Below are 14,226 nucleotides of genomic sequence, written 5' to 3' on the forward strand. Positions count from 1 at the left end.
CAATATAGGCCCACCTGGCTCAATTTCCACAGATTTCGAGCACTCCCCCCAAGGCGAGTTGTTAGAAGATCTACTTGCAAATACTAGTCTATATGAAGTTGAGGGAAGTGAGGGGAGGAAAGGGCCCCAACCTTTGTAGGTAGGGAGGCAGAAACTGTAATCAATTACATTTGTGTTTCCCCTGGTGTGGTACAGGTATGTTCCTCCATAGAGGTCACAATTTCGATCTTCAGTGACCATAATCCTCTAATTATGACCATACATAGGGGGGAGGACACACACAACCAGAAGGCAAACGAGGACTGTACTCCCGATAAACTCATTCCCAAAGATCAGGGGAGGAGGCTTAATTGGGCTAAGGTGGTACCAGATACTTTTATTAAGGACCTAGAGCATAAAGTTAAGGAGGACATGGCAATATGCCTACACAACTCGGCAGATGGGGAAAAGGTCTTAAATTCTTTCACCACTATTTGCACCCAAGTGAGACTTGACCTGAAATGCAACAAGAAGAGGGATTGCCCAGATCAGCCAAGGTGGTTTGATGAGTCGTGTTCAAAAGCCCATAAAGAACTATTGTTTGCTTTAAAACAAAAACCGAGAAACAAGGAAAAGGTGGCCGCACTTAGAAAAAATTATAAACTTGCTATGGCTAACCGTAAAAAATGTATAAAGGAGGAGGCTTAGGATAATCTCATGTCAAAGGATGTGTTGAAAGATAGTTCTAAATTCTGGGCTGTAATAAACCACCCTTACTTTTCTGGCATAAATAACTCGGTGATGGACTCTGTGATCCCCGATGAGACATGGGTCGCTCACTTTAGTAAAATATATAACAGTGCCGAAGAGTACACATTAATGATGGACCCTTTTGAAATTGGTGTAGAACCCCTTTTGCGATTCGAGGAAATGGAGGTGCAAAAGGCTATTGTAGAGATGACCAAAAATAATGCCCCGGGCCCAGACGGCGTGCCCGCAGACCTTTATAGGACTCCCCTGGAGTTTTGGACCAAGATACTCACAAATGTCTTTAATTCCACAATAACTTCGGGGTTTCCCCCATCTTGGGCAACATCATCTATAATACCCGTATTCAAAAAAGGTTTAAGGTCTGACCCTGCCTGTTACAGGCCTATCTCGCTGATTGACTCTGCCGTCAAAATCTTGGGCAGAGTCATTCTGCAGAGATTAGGCGAACATCTGGAAGAGAGGAAGGTCCTCTCCGAATTACAATATGGGTTCAGGGCCAAAAGGGGTACTCTTGATCAATGCCTTAACCTCCCCAAATAAATTTCTTAGATCACCATCAAGAAGGGTGATGTACTATGGATCAAGAATAATTTTCTAGAACGTGTGATGATGGAACGGGAGGAATTAGAGGTCCAAAAATAAGGGGTTAGGGCTAACTACATACTTCAGACCACCTCTAAAGTGGAACCCTATTTGACCATTGTGACTCGTCCTTACCATCGTAATCTCCTTGTGAGATTCAGACTTAACATCATCCAGTATTCCCTGGGGAATTACCCAGTATGGGGAAAATCCGATACATCTATACCCTGTAGCTGTGATAATTTCTCTGAACAGACACTGATGCACTTTATTATGTTTTGCGGCCATTATGATGAATGTAGGAGATTTTTTTAATACCTATTTTGAGAGAAGCAGGGTTTACACAAGTTCGTCCCGCTCTCCGCTATTTACAACTCCTGAGTAGCATCAGAGTAATATTTGGGGTCGCAAGTTTTTTGGTTGCTGCTATGCGTGTTAAGTCTAGAAAACTGAAATCAAACAGTCCCTGAAATCTGTTAATTATTACAACTTGTTAGTCCAACTATGAAATGCTCTATTTTTATGTAAATACATGAATTGTTTTTATATAAGAAATGTTTTTTAATACATGAACTGTTGATTTTATATGTGATGTAACTGCTTTTATGATTTTAACTAATCGAATAAAGCTTGTATTGACTTGACTTGACTTGACTTATGATAATGCTATATTTTGATGCAGACGTATGTTTAATAAAAATAATTTAAAAAGAGTAATGTATTGTTTTAAATCGATCATTAATACAGAGGGACACACTATTAGAATTAAGCACAGTAACTGCATGTACTCCACAAAAAACGTGGAAGTGGAAAGCAGCACATCCCTTGCCAAAACACAATAACATATTCAGAAGACATATTTGGTAACTTGACTTTTCACACAATGGTGCTTCTACTGAACACTGCGCCAAGCAATGTGGTGGAAAGAGGGAATCTGTACAATGGAAGTGTTTGGGCACCTTCTTTAAACCAGATGAATGTTCAGGTTTATTAGATGGAAGGGATACAATTGAAAGGAAGACCAACCTTCCTAGATATGAACAGTCGGATTCAGGACCCTCAGCATCCAAAGCTTTCTTCAAAGTAAAGGATTAGGTCTGACCGCGAGACAGGTTTCACTATTGCCCCTGTCTCATGCATTAAAAACATGCATATATTTAAAAACATGCATATATTGGTACCTACAAGGGGGGGGGGGTTGGGTCTCTTCATCCATTGGTGTGCTTAATTCACATTTTACATCTGCTTACCACAGTATACAGCATGGGCAATGGGTCAGCCCACTTCAGACATTGGCTCTCATGCACTATGAGTGATAGCATGTTGTCCAATCACATGTGCACATCACTGCAAAAGAAGAGAACCTACATATTATATCTCCTGGAATGTGGATTTAAGCTCAAAAGGTTTTCTACACCTATTGTAAGTACACATGCTTGCGCAATTCGGTTCAACTTAAATTGTATGTAATAGTTCTTTTTTTTAAATATACTTGCTCACATAAGAGCAACTGGATGAAGGAGGGGGGGGGGGTAAAAGAGAGTCCCAAGCATGCCACAACTCTGTCTTCCCGGTGTATGCAAAGATATTAGAGTAGACTACTTACTCACTTATTGGGACATGCTTCATCATCGATGCCTATCTACACCCTAGTATGGTGATACCACCAGGGCGGACTCAACGAAGAGAATGTCTTGGGAGGTCTCAGATAAAATAGACTGGACAATGTAGGGATCAAGAGGGAAAGTGTAAGTGATGAATTTAAAAAATGCTTCGAGGTATACCCCAAGAAAGGTACTTTATTGGAAGGGGACTGGGGGTATAGTTAAAAGGATATTGAACAAGGTTATAGTTGAGATTCTACTTCTCAACTAACATTGATTTTTAGGGTACCAGCATGTTTCAGCCCACACAATGATTCCACTAGGATCTGGGGTCTTCGTCAGGGCTACGAGTGTATCCACTGTGTGAAAAAAACTACACATTCATTCTTTGTGCATTTATTGTGTCTTAGGCTGTCACCTAAGACTATGTTCCGTCAGCGGATAATAGCCTTATTTGGAGTTCTTTTGGCATAATGAGTATCTGGCTGCCTGATGCCACCCAGCAGTCACGCATCAAGGTACTGGCACCGCCCGCATGCCTACGGGTTTCTGCTGCTCAGATCACCGCTGAACCATTTTTTAAATTTAAACATTGTATTACAAGTGTGTGGCAATGATGCTTTGCTATCAGGTTTTTTTTTGTTTCTTATTTTGTGTCATATACTTACAAAAGTTTTTTTTATATAACTATTTCACCATCTTGTCTAGGGTAGATCTATTGGTCTCAATATTTTGAAGCAGATGTAACAAGTTCAAACATGTAAAATACTAGAGTTGAGATACCCAGACATTTTCACAGCAGCAAAACAGAGGGAGCACGTTGCAAAAACATTTCCAAATTTTAGCATGGTTGAAAAACCCATGGGAATGTTAATCAGTGCTTCAGATACAATGTCAATATTAATACATTATAATGCATTCCCCTATTAACATGTGCAAGTGTGTGGAACACAATATAGCCCTTTGAGAATAGGTAAGTTATTTAGAATCATACCGCCATCTATTTAACATTCTTCCTATTGGAAAAGCCATATTGGCAAGACATACACATAAAACAGTCTTATATCTATCATCGAAACGTATTCTTTTCACACATGTATATGTGAATTAGAATACAGAACCAACAACAAAGTATAGCGTCCTGCATGCACTCAGCAGCCACCCAGAAGCACTCAAGTGGAGTATACCTTATGGCGAACTTCAAGGGAGTAGAGTGGTGCAGATTAGAGAGGCGTACAGTGAAGTGGCGTAGAGTGGAGTACTCCACAATAGACTGCAGTGACGCACTGGCATGGAGTGGTGCAGAGTAGAGTGCAGTGGGGTAAAGTGGAGTATGCATTGTTCGGTAGTGCCATGCCATTACAGACAATACATCGTTAAATGAAATAACCATTACATTTCCACAGACATACAGTTTTACTGATAGAAGTACAGCGCACAAACTATGTGTGGAAATGTCACCACCTAGTGTATTTATTTGTTTTTACCGTATTAAAAGCTCCCTCAGAAGAAGGAGCCCTACATTTGACCTCTCTCTTTCAATGTGCAGCAAATGTGACAAGATAAGAACAAGATTTAATGACTTGTTTACAGAAAGCGAGTACTGGTGGAAGAATACAGTAAATAGATATGGGTCACAGAAAGGATGAACTCAAGCTGGATGGTCTGAAACAAATAAAGCCAGCAAATAGAAAGCAAGCAAATCTGAGTTACAAACCAGAAACCAATGGTAAGCAGTGGGCGGAATGCATTCCCAGGGAAGCTTTCCGAATGTCCCCAAGACGTTTTTAGCAAATCAGACAGCTGCATTACCTGGTAGGCTTCGACCTGAAAAGGGGACCATGCTAAACCAGGGGCCATCCAAAGGGATATATATCTCAGGTCCCAGTACTCGGACCCTTGCCACACATACAGACCTACTACCACATGTGTTACACTAAACATACAGACACTTGACACAGAATATAAGCAAAATGACATTGGGTTCACACTCAGGAGAATTTTACATGAGTGGGGTTAGTAGACCATACTGTAATCTGACACTGAGAAATGGTCCGGTCATAATTAATGACTCCCAGAACTTGAAACGCTGCCACCACTGCCTTATGTGACATAGCCAAAGTGTAGACTCTAGTCCTATGACAACTACAAGGGCCTGGGTGCTGTGTCCATCCAGTCCACAGAACAGGTTCTGGACCTTGCTTTACCAGGAATTGCAATAGGCCTCTGTACACACACTTGATTTGAATAGTTACAGGGCCACACAAAAATCAGGAAAAATGTTTCACCTGCTGTAGTGCACTCAGGGCAGGGGTACACGTCCGTTTACCGTGCATGGACCATTCCTGTCCCAAGAGGACATCATAAAGGGAGCTGTTCCATGTACATCTTATCTGTACGGAACACACATATGAAGCATGTTTTGAATTACTCTAAGCTAACACATATCTCTGGGCACCACACAGAGAGCAATTTTCAGTCACTGATTTATATCACTGGTGCTGAACCACTCAAAAGGAGCTTGTTCAGAGAAATTCTCAGCTACCGCTGTATATCCCTGGATGACACACACTGTTAGGGCGATTTGAGTAACTCCTAGCTACTAGCACTTATCTTTCCATCTAGGTGGGCCTCACAAGGGGTGATTGTTCTGAGTACTCGTCCTAAGGGTGGACCTCACAAGAGTTGTGTTCTGAGTGATTCTCAGCAGCTACTTATAAATTCACATTATTTTTCAGGTCTGACCACACAATGTTGTGTTGTGAGGCATTATACAGTAGTACCCTTATATTAACGTTGAACATCAAACATGGAGGGAACAATCCGACTATTACTCCACCACTGTATATCTGTATATACCTCTACTGGGTTAAAGCAACAGGGGACATTTGCTCAGAGTAATTCTCAGCTACCATTTTCTCTGTATACCTCATTTCTGTGAACCTGACAAGGGTTTTCTGTGCTGAATAATTCTTAACTACTTCTGTACATTGATGTAAATTGCATCTGGGTGAACCTCATATCTGCACTAGACTTTATAGGGGCGGACACAGTTTCCTTAACCTCATGTATGTCAGTCAACCCATCACACTTATAAAACATATAACCATCCGCCTTCCATCATCGCATGCATAAATCGGCCTGCAATTCTTCTGACGAGAAATATATGTAAAAGCAAGCAACACATGTTCAGGCTGACATCTTTCTGTGAAACTGGCTCACGAAGATTCTGTGTCATGTTTGAGTGGAAAAGACAGGGGCATCTCTGGTCCTCATGCTGAACTAACTCTTCGCTGTGCCATGTATAGACTAAATTACATATCTATATTTTATTCACAACTAATAGGGCAGCATATCAGTAGCAGCAGCAGTACGCTTACTAAAGGTCATTATCATAAGATGTTTTGGTGTTTCTTATATTTTTGACTCCACTTTCCTTTACTTCCTCGGAGTAGAATGCGATAATTGCAGCAATTAGGAGAAAACTTGGGCTATGATCATTTCACTGTCAAGAACAACTTTTCCAATATTGTTAATGCCAGATTTCTACATTTTGGAAGGGCAATGCACAGACATGCCAGTAGTTTTGAAGCATGTGACACACACAAATAAATATTACTCTTAGGGAAGGGTTGCAACTTGCTGCACACCCATAGTGTCTTCCCTGTTTCCCACAACAGTGAAGATCTGATTGTGTTGCCAGTTCAGGTTATAGACATGGTGCGAGTGAAGTAAAAAGGCTGGGTAGCATTAACAATGTCTGTACTAGAGAATAGAAGAATGATATTAAATATTATTTTATTTTATTTCGCATCCCCATTCAATGATTGAATTAGGAAAAAAGTCAGAAATTACTTATGAATAAAAATAAATTACCAATTTAATTGTTGCAATTTTTGTTGGATATTCTGAATTGGTCCCAAAATGTATCTAAACTGTACAGTTACTATGTATGTGGTCACTTGTAGCGCACATACACCTAGCACTATCACGTAGAGACACTGACACTTGGTTCTACATTGTAGGACTGATGTTTATATGGCAAATAGCTGAGTAGCCATGCTTAGACTGGAAGAGGCCTCCTTGAACTAGTTGTGAACTTTTGCCACTACAAACCTCAAGTTCTTCCTGGAATGCAGACGTGGACAATTTCCAGAGCAAACATATACTTTCCATCACTCACATTAGGAAACGGTGAGAGTTACCAATTAAAACATTTTACTTCAGTATTACTTGAATGCCTGAGAACAAAACGATCTTTTTCTTCACTTGTTCCAAATCCAGAAATAAAAAAGTGAAATCCTTTCCCGTCCAAGCGCAAGGCTTTTACCCCGACTGCCTGATAGTCCAGCACGATTAGCAACTCTGCACGTGAAGCTCCCAAAAAGAACCAAACTGAATGTGGCTTTTTCGATGTGTCAAATGACCAATGGTTCATGGTAAGGTGTCTGAAACTATACGCCCCACATATTGCATGAAAGGTGCACTATAGCAGCCTCTGCAAGTAACAGTGCTCTGTACTCACTATGCTTCAAAAATACTAACATATCATCAGCCTAAACGCATTCCTTTTACCAAAATATATTTTCATAGCTAGTTCCATCTGTTTCAGATACATAAACTGAAGACAATAAATGAACAGAATGTATGACAGCATCACTGTGAGACACTGAGGGGGGAAAAGGTGGGCGGAATGACTGAATTACTCTCAGTAACTGGTAACTACTTGGGCTGCATTCCACTACATTGTTATTTGCCCACAGTGCCACCTCAAACAGAATCCAGCCATATGCAAATCAGCCTTGCTCCTCCTCCCATAGGAAAAGTCCAGCCTGACTGATAGGCCAGATCCCCCTCTGAAAGGGAATACAAGACACCCTAGAGCGGTTTCGGCCTACTTAGGCCTCATCAGTGGGGTGCAACTCGAGCAAAACAGCACAGTGAGCACGAGATCCACGTGTGAGGATACCCGTTGCATCGAAGGCATCACACTAAGGAAAACAAAAGAAGTGATGGGAGGGAGGCTTGAAATACTGGGTGACAGGATATGTTGCCTGCTCTGATTTATAGCGGTTGTAATGTGAATATTCTGTGATGAATGACATTCCATACCATTGCAGGCATTCCTGGCTTGCCTACGGATCCTGAACAGTCTGAGCCTCTTGCGGATTTCTCCAGCTGTTTCCTTCCTCTTCTGTTCCCTACCTCCACCCCAGTGGTTTGAAGCATATAATAGTGGTGTGGGCACTTAACAAAAACATAACTACACAAGTATATGGTGACAGAAATCAGGCATAACCATCCCAATAACTTTGTGGAAAACTTCACGGAGATCAGTTAGAACAGGAAGTCTGCACTGCAGTCTGCTTCTTCAAGAGCAGCCTGCCCCACAGATTATTGCAGATGCCAACAAGGTGCAACGCAGAAACACATTACGCAACTACAACAGGATGAAAACACAAGTATAGAAAATAGCACATTAAGTGTTCACTTCAACATCCCTGGCACGAATTCCAGTTTACCCATTATAACTGTTTTAATCCAACTGCTGCAATATGGGGCTGTTTTGGACATTAAAGTAAACGTAACCAGCAAAAATTGTGAAATGTTAGTAGCCAAATAAAAATATTTATTGAAACCAGGAGACATAATTTGACACCAATTAAGAACACATAATGGCATTTCGAAAACTAGCGCTCCAAGATGCAAAATGAGAAAATACCCCACGGAGACTGAAAGACTACGTGTGCTTTTCAATGATCTTGAATCGTGAGGAGAGTTTGTCCATGCCTTGTCCACTCCAGAAGGACGTTCAGGACGAACTGCTGTTACTGGCAGACAGAGGGACAGCAGTTCACTGATAATCCCTCGATATACCCAAATGGAATGGGTTGGGCTCAAATGAGATTTAGGGAATGGAAATTTTTCAAAAATAATAAGTCCAGTGATGGATCAGTTTTCCCCTTCCACTGCGCATTTGCCAAGACTGCCTTATGTCCTTTACTGAGGAATGTGCGCTGCCCTCTCACCCCACTTGGCTGTGGTTGCAGCTCATTTCACCCTCATGATTATTGTCTTCTGTATGCCTCTGACCTTCTATACTTGTTTTATTTGTCTTCTCTCGTTTGCGGTGCGCTGCTCATCGAACCTGGACCCCAGGCGCTTGTTACGCATTACAAGCCCTAAACAATCAAGTGAATTTTTGAAGCCTGCCGGGACGCCACAGGTGCCCTCTGCAGCCGAGGATGCTCGGTGCTCCCGCACAGTAAACAGACGTGGACTGCTAGAAATTGTAGTGCACGTCGCCGTTACTGTTTCTGTCAACACAGCCAGGTCAGCAAGGCTGCGAGACACCTGTTTCCGCACAGACACTCGTCACTTGCCCCTTGCCGTGGGGGTGCCGGACATGCCGACAGGTCCGCACTGAAGAAGGCGCCGCCGGGGCGCAGCGTCCTCACAGTTTCACTCAGAAAAAGTCCGCCCGGCTCTTCACTTGTTCGAGCCTCTCTCTTTGCTTTCTGCAGCTCGGGCACCTCCAGACGGAACCCTTCACCCCTCGAGTACCAAGCAGGCGCCCCGGAGCCCGCAGCGGTAAAAGTGCAGCACTGAGGCGCGCCAGCCATGCGTGTGAACCAGACGCCCCTCCGCCCCCCGCCCGGCCCGGCCCGTGTACTCACCGACGTGCGTGGGGGTCCCCGTCCTGGCCCCGGGCTTGCCACCTCGCCCCGCACGGCTTATGCTGGGGTTAGAGGGGCCCTTCGGCTCGGCAGCGGCGGGGGCACGGCGAGCTGCATCGGTGCGGTGCGTCTCCCATCACGCTCCAGACTGCACGTCACCGGGAGGAGGCGCGCGCCGTGAGGCACACTTTCCGCACACTTTGCGGCGGCGGCTGCACCACGCATCGCATGCACCTGGGAGAGCGGCGGCTCCCCAGCAAGGGTGAGATGAAGGGCGAAGTGGGGAAGCAAGGACGAGGGGACATGCAAACCTCCAAGGAATGCAACAAGTTGGTGTTTCAATCTCCCAGGTCAGCGGTACAACGCCAGGACCGCAGGAGGCGGCAGCTGCTGTATTTGCTGGTAGCAGGCACTGTCACCACAGACACACATGTATCAACACAACTCCTCGTGCCCTCTAGCGCCTCTAATTGGCCGTTAGGAAGGGTCAGTTCGCTGCATGATGACACCATACAGATCAGAACCCGAACACGCGTTAAAGTGCCATTCTAAAATGATTATTGTAGGGTTTTCGGGCGAAATTGAGTGGAGAAATAGATTTTTTTGGTTTAACGGTTAGAAGCGCTTTGAATTTCAGAACGCGTCATCATGTTCGGAAAAACAACGGCATTCTAATGCAGTAGCACTGGAAATAAATTATAAGAGTAATACGGGTGCCTTGATTAAAATGTGTCAACAGCTCGAGGTTACAGCATGGGCAACGAGGAATTAACTTTGTCCATAAATATATATTTCGATAATAAATTAAAGTAAGCATTGCATATAAATGTGCTTTATTTGTGCTATCCTAACTGCTAAATATTGTGGATTATTTACAACTATATTATGAAATATTTTGACAGATATTTTACAGGTATTTAAACGTTAGGGGAGAAAAAAACGACAACTTACAACCTTTCCTATGCACATACTTGTAACCATAGAGATTGTCAGATGGTTCTGTTTACAAAATCCTCTGTTTGCAATAAGAGAAAAAAGTAAACACCAATTTCAATTTGTCAGAAGACAAAGTCTGACGCTTGACCTTTTTGTCTTTGAACGCACAAAAAATGTGACAATATAAAAGTAACATTTAAAGGCACTTTTATTGCTCATTCACCTACTAAACTCCAATATTCTTAATTTTGGGGTGCTGCAGCACCCTCCCACCCCAATTTCCATCGCCTATGAGCACAACTGTTATTCATTCGACTAATTATTGATCGACTAATAACCAACCAAAAGTTCAAGTACATCACCATTCCTTGAAAGATATACATTTGCTTCATTTACAACTACCAGAATCCACCTCACAGTTTGTTGTGTGATCTTTTGGGCACTCCGGCGTAAGTAAACCAGACTACCTTTTTTCAAAACTCATCATGTCAGATGGGGCCGTACTACCAGGACCCCTTCCCTTACCAGGCCAGAAACCAAGGCTACTCAGAAGGAATGCACAAGACAGCAGTCCAGATGTTCATTTAGACCAAGACATTGGAAGTCCTTCCTGTGCACCCCAGAGTCGCTCCTTTGTTTGTGTAATTCAGGAAAGCTCTAAAATCCACCTCTTCACAATCTTCCTCCCACCAATGACTTTTCTTTCTTTCCTCCACCTCGCTTCCTGGCGATGGCATGTTTTTCTATATTAGTATCTTGAATTTACATTGCATATGATCGTACATGTCTTAGTATCCTCACATATTAGCTATGTATTCTCTTCCGCAGTGCTCCTCTGCCTTTTGGGGCTAGGTGTGCATTTTCTAATTCATTTCTAAAAAAAACATGAAAAAATACAGGTCAAGTTTTAAATTCATCCAGATATAAAAATATGTGAAAAGGAGTGCAAGGTGTTCTTTCCTGGATAACGTAAAAGGAGACTCACTGTAGCTTTATTGCTATATTTGTCTTTTCCTGTATTGCATGTTGTGTTCTACATAGTAGTGCAAGTAGACAAACAGCCATCACCCTATTGCGCAGCATAGTTCGTGTTAAGGTTTTTACAGTCATAGTCAAAGTGCCACTTTCCAGCCTGTTGTTTAGTTATGGGAGCACATTTGCTGCTTGTAGATTTAATTTGGAATCCAACAGCTTCTGGCTTTCTAAGCAACCACCGAATGTTGCTTTGCCTTAGAACTGTGCCTGCAGATCCTGGCTTAATACAGCTCTTGGAAAAACTATTTTGGACTCTTAAGGGGCTTATTTACAAGCCCCTTGCGCAATCCTAACGTCACTTTTCTCATGTTAAAACTGGCACAAAAGTGGCGCAAGGAGCTAGTAAATAAGCCCCTATGTGCCTTTGGTTCCCCCTCTTTCACCCAATGGCTTCTGTGACCCAAGCAACTTTATATTCTGTTTTAGGAGCTTGTCAGTCACATCTAGGATAAGCCCAGAAGAGTTGTTTAGTCTCACTTTTCTCATATTGGCTGTTTGGGTTTATCCTTCTTACTTCTTTAGAATGCATATGAGATTATCACACGTTTGAAAAGTACACGCTGCTATTGCGCATTTAATTATTTATCTAATTAATGCATTCTATAAACAAAGCAATACATTTTCATTTTTGCCAAACCTATAGCCTTTGCCAAGACTTGCTTTGACTAACATTTCCAGTTCCGGTTGTAAGCATCATGTTTCCAATTTTAAACACAGCAGAGGCCTTCTATAATGACAGAGCTACTCAATACTGCATGTTAGTGGTGTAAGAATAGACCTGCGATGGTGTATGTTGTATTGACAGCATTGGAAAGAGCAGTCCTCAAATTGGCAGTGACACAGGTTAGTACTGGCCGTGACATCAGTGCAGCCACTTTCTGCAAAATGTTCTGTAAAGAGAGCTTTTCATGACCTGTTACCACCTCCAGTCATCCAGTAAATGTTACTTAAGTAGCTCAATATTCGTGCAAATGGTCATTCCAAGGGTTGCATGCCCCACCTCATTAAGCGTGACGTAGAGAAGTTGAGATTGACCACCCTCTGGTTACCCACAGCATGCAGGTACCTGCAAGTATTCAAAAGAATTTCTGCTACTTGACTGTTCCACCTCACTTACCCTAAACAGTCACCTATTCTTTTGTATGCCTTGGTGGCTTATTTGATGAGGCGACAATGGCTTCCCTTCATTGATTAAACATATCAAGGGATAGATCATGCATCAAAGGTCAACACCCTATCAAACGGGCTCTGGGTGAAACCACTGGCGTGTTCTGTACAGGTAAGTGACAAATCAAACCTTTTTCAAGTGTGTGATTGAATTGAGTTAAAAAACTCTCAAGTAAACAACTATATTTTTGAAAAACAGCTACATCACCATATCGAGAAATTCAGCTGACCAAAATGAAATGACTTTATACTCCCCAAACTCGAGGTCACAGCCTCCTTATTCACATCACTTCTGGCATATACAAGTATTTAGGTCAGTAGACAACTACACACCAATGAACATAGATACCGCAAAATAAAGTACCCTTACACCCAGTGACCTCATCATCTGAAAGCTTGGAAGACTTCAGCACAATCCAGCTCCGAAAATACCGTTTGTTGCCTGAAACCCAGACAAATCTAAAGCTGACCCAGCCCCCTATTTGTCCTGTCTTTCTGTTCACTAAATAATCAAAATTCTGCAGACCCTACCACCCTAAATGTAGGGCGAGAAAGACGTGGAATGAGAATGCAAAACGAATATCCTGACACTTGTAATGCCATATATTCTAAGATGTGTTGCCAAATATGCTGAATACCGCGGTCATCTATTTTAATTGGAATAAAAAGATTTCTTAAAAAAAAGAATAAAGTTCCACACAAACTGATACATCTGATGTAATGATTGTGAGGCTAGGAAGACCTGTTGATGCTGATCTTGATTTATGAATTAAAAAAACACAAGAAGACAACTTACAGAGGAGTGGGTTCTCCCTCCATTGTTGGAGTGCTCAAGATTGTCGTTTATGTTTATGGACAGTGTTCTTTTTAACAACATTTGGCAACTTTTCTTCTACTCTTAAGCACTCAGTGAATTTATTGATACTACTTAATGTATGTGTAATTTTGTCACTAAGTGTGTATGTGCCAAATTTACCGAGCTACCATTCTCCTCTTGTTAAATATTTTTTAAAACACATTTCATGATTTCTTTGTAATAAGACAGGAGCCTGCAAATGTCGAGGCGGCGACAGCACTTGTGTACCTATAGTTTGGAAAGAATTTTCACAGGAAAGGCCTTTTTAGGTCTCGTCTAAGCCATCCCGTAGGGATGGTGGGCGAGATAATAGTAAGGCTTTCGAAAAGTCTCCCCAAACTGCGGATTATGTACAGTTCACGTGAGCTGGGCGCGTGCACATCGCCAGCCAGCCTCGGTATCAAACATTCAACGGAATCCACTCCCCCGCCCCCCCATCCGACTTCAAAGGAATGTGCTCCCCCGCCCCCGCCACAGCAATGTAGAGAGCTTCAAATGCACAACAATTGTCGTGCTTTCATTCCCTCCCTTTCTCCTCCCACCCAGCATGTCTCTGTCTTGCTGCCCTCGCCCCACACCCCTCCATACCGTCACCACTAGACTCGTGCTTTCACTCGCT

The 14,226-nt window shown here is 42.6% G+C and overlaps 1 protein-coding gene across 2 annotated transcripts in view; it reads right to left on the reverse strand.

Annotated features, from left to right (window-relative positions):
* Positions 1-14,226, reverse strand: part of ANKRD6 (ankyrin repeat domain 6) — an 857,509-nt gene that overhangs the window by 323,163 nt on the left and 520,120 nt on the right. Inside the window, exon 1 of one of the 2 annotated variants that reach the window (XM_086926650.1) lies at positions 9,614-10,034. The exons of the other annotated variant lie outside the window; for it this stretch is intronic. The gene's annotated coding sequence lies outside the window, so the exon portion shown is untranslated. Of the gene's footprint in view, positions 1-9,613; positions 10,035-14,226 lie in introns of those variants that run through there. 2 annotated transcript variants of the gene reach the window in all.

This window comes from Lissotriton vulgaris, chromosome 6, assembly GCF_964263255.1.
Source record: "Lissotriton vulgaris chromosome 6, aLisVul1.2, whole genome shotgun sequence".
NCBI lineage: Eukaryota > Metazoa > Chordata > Amphibia > Caudata > Salamandridae > Lissotriton > Lissotriton vulgaris.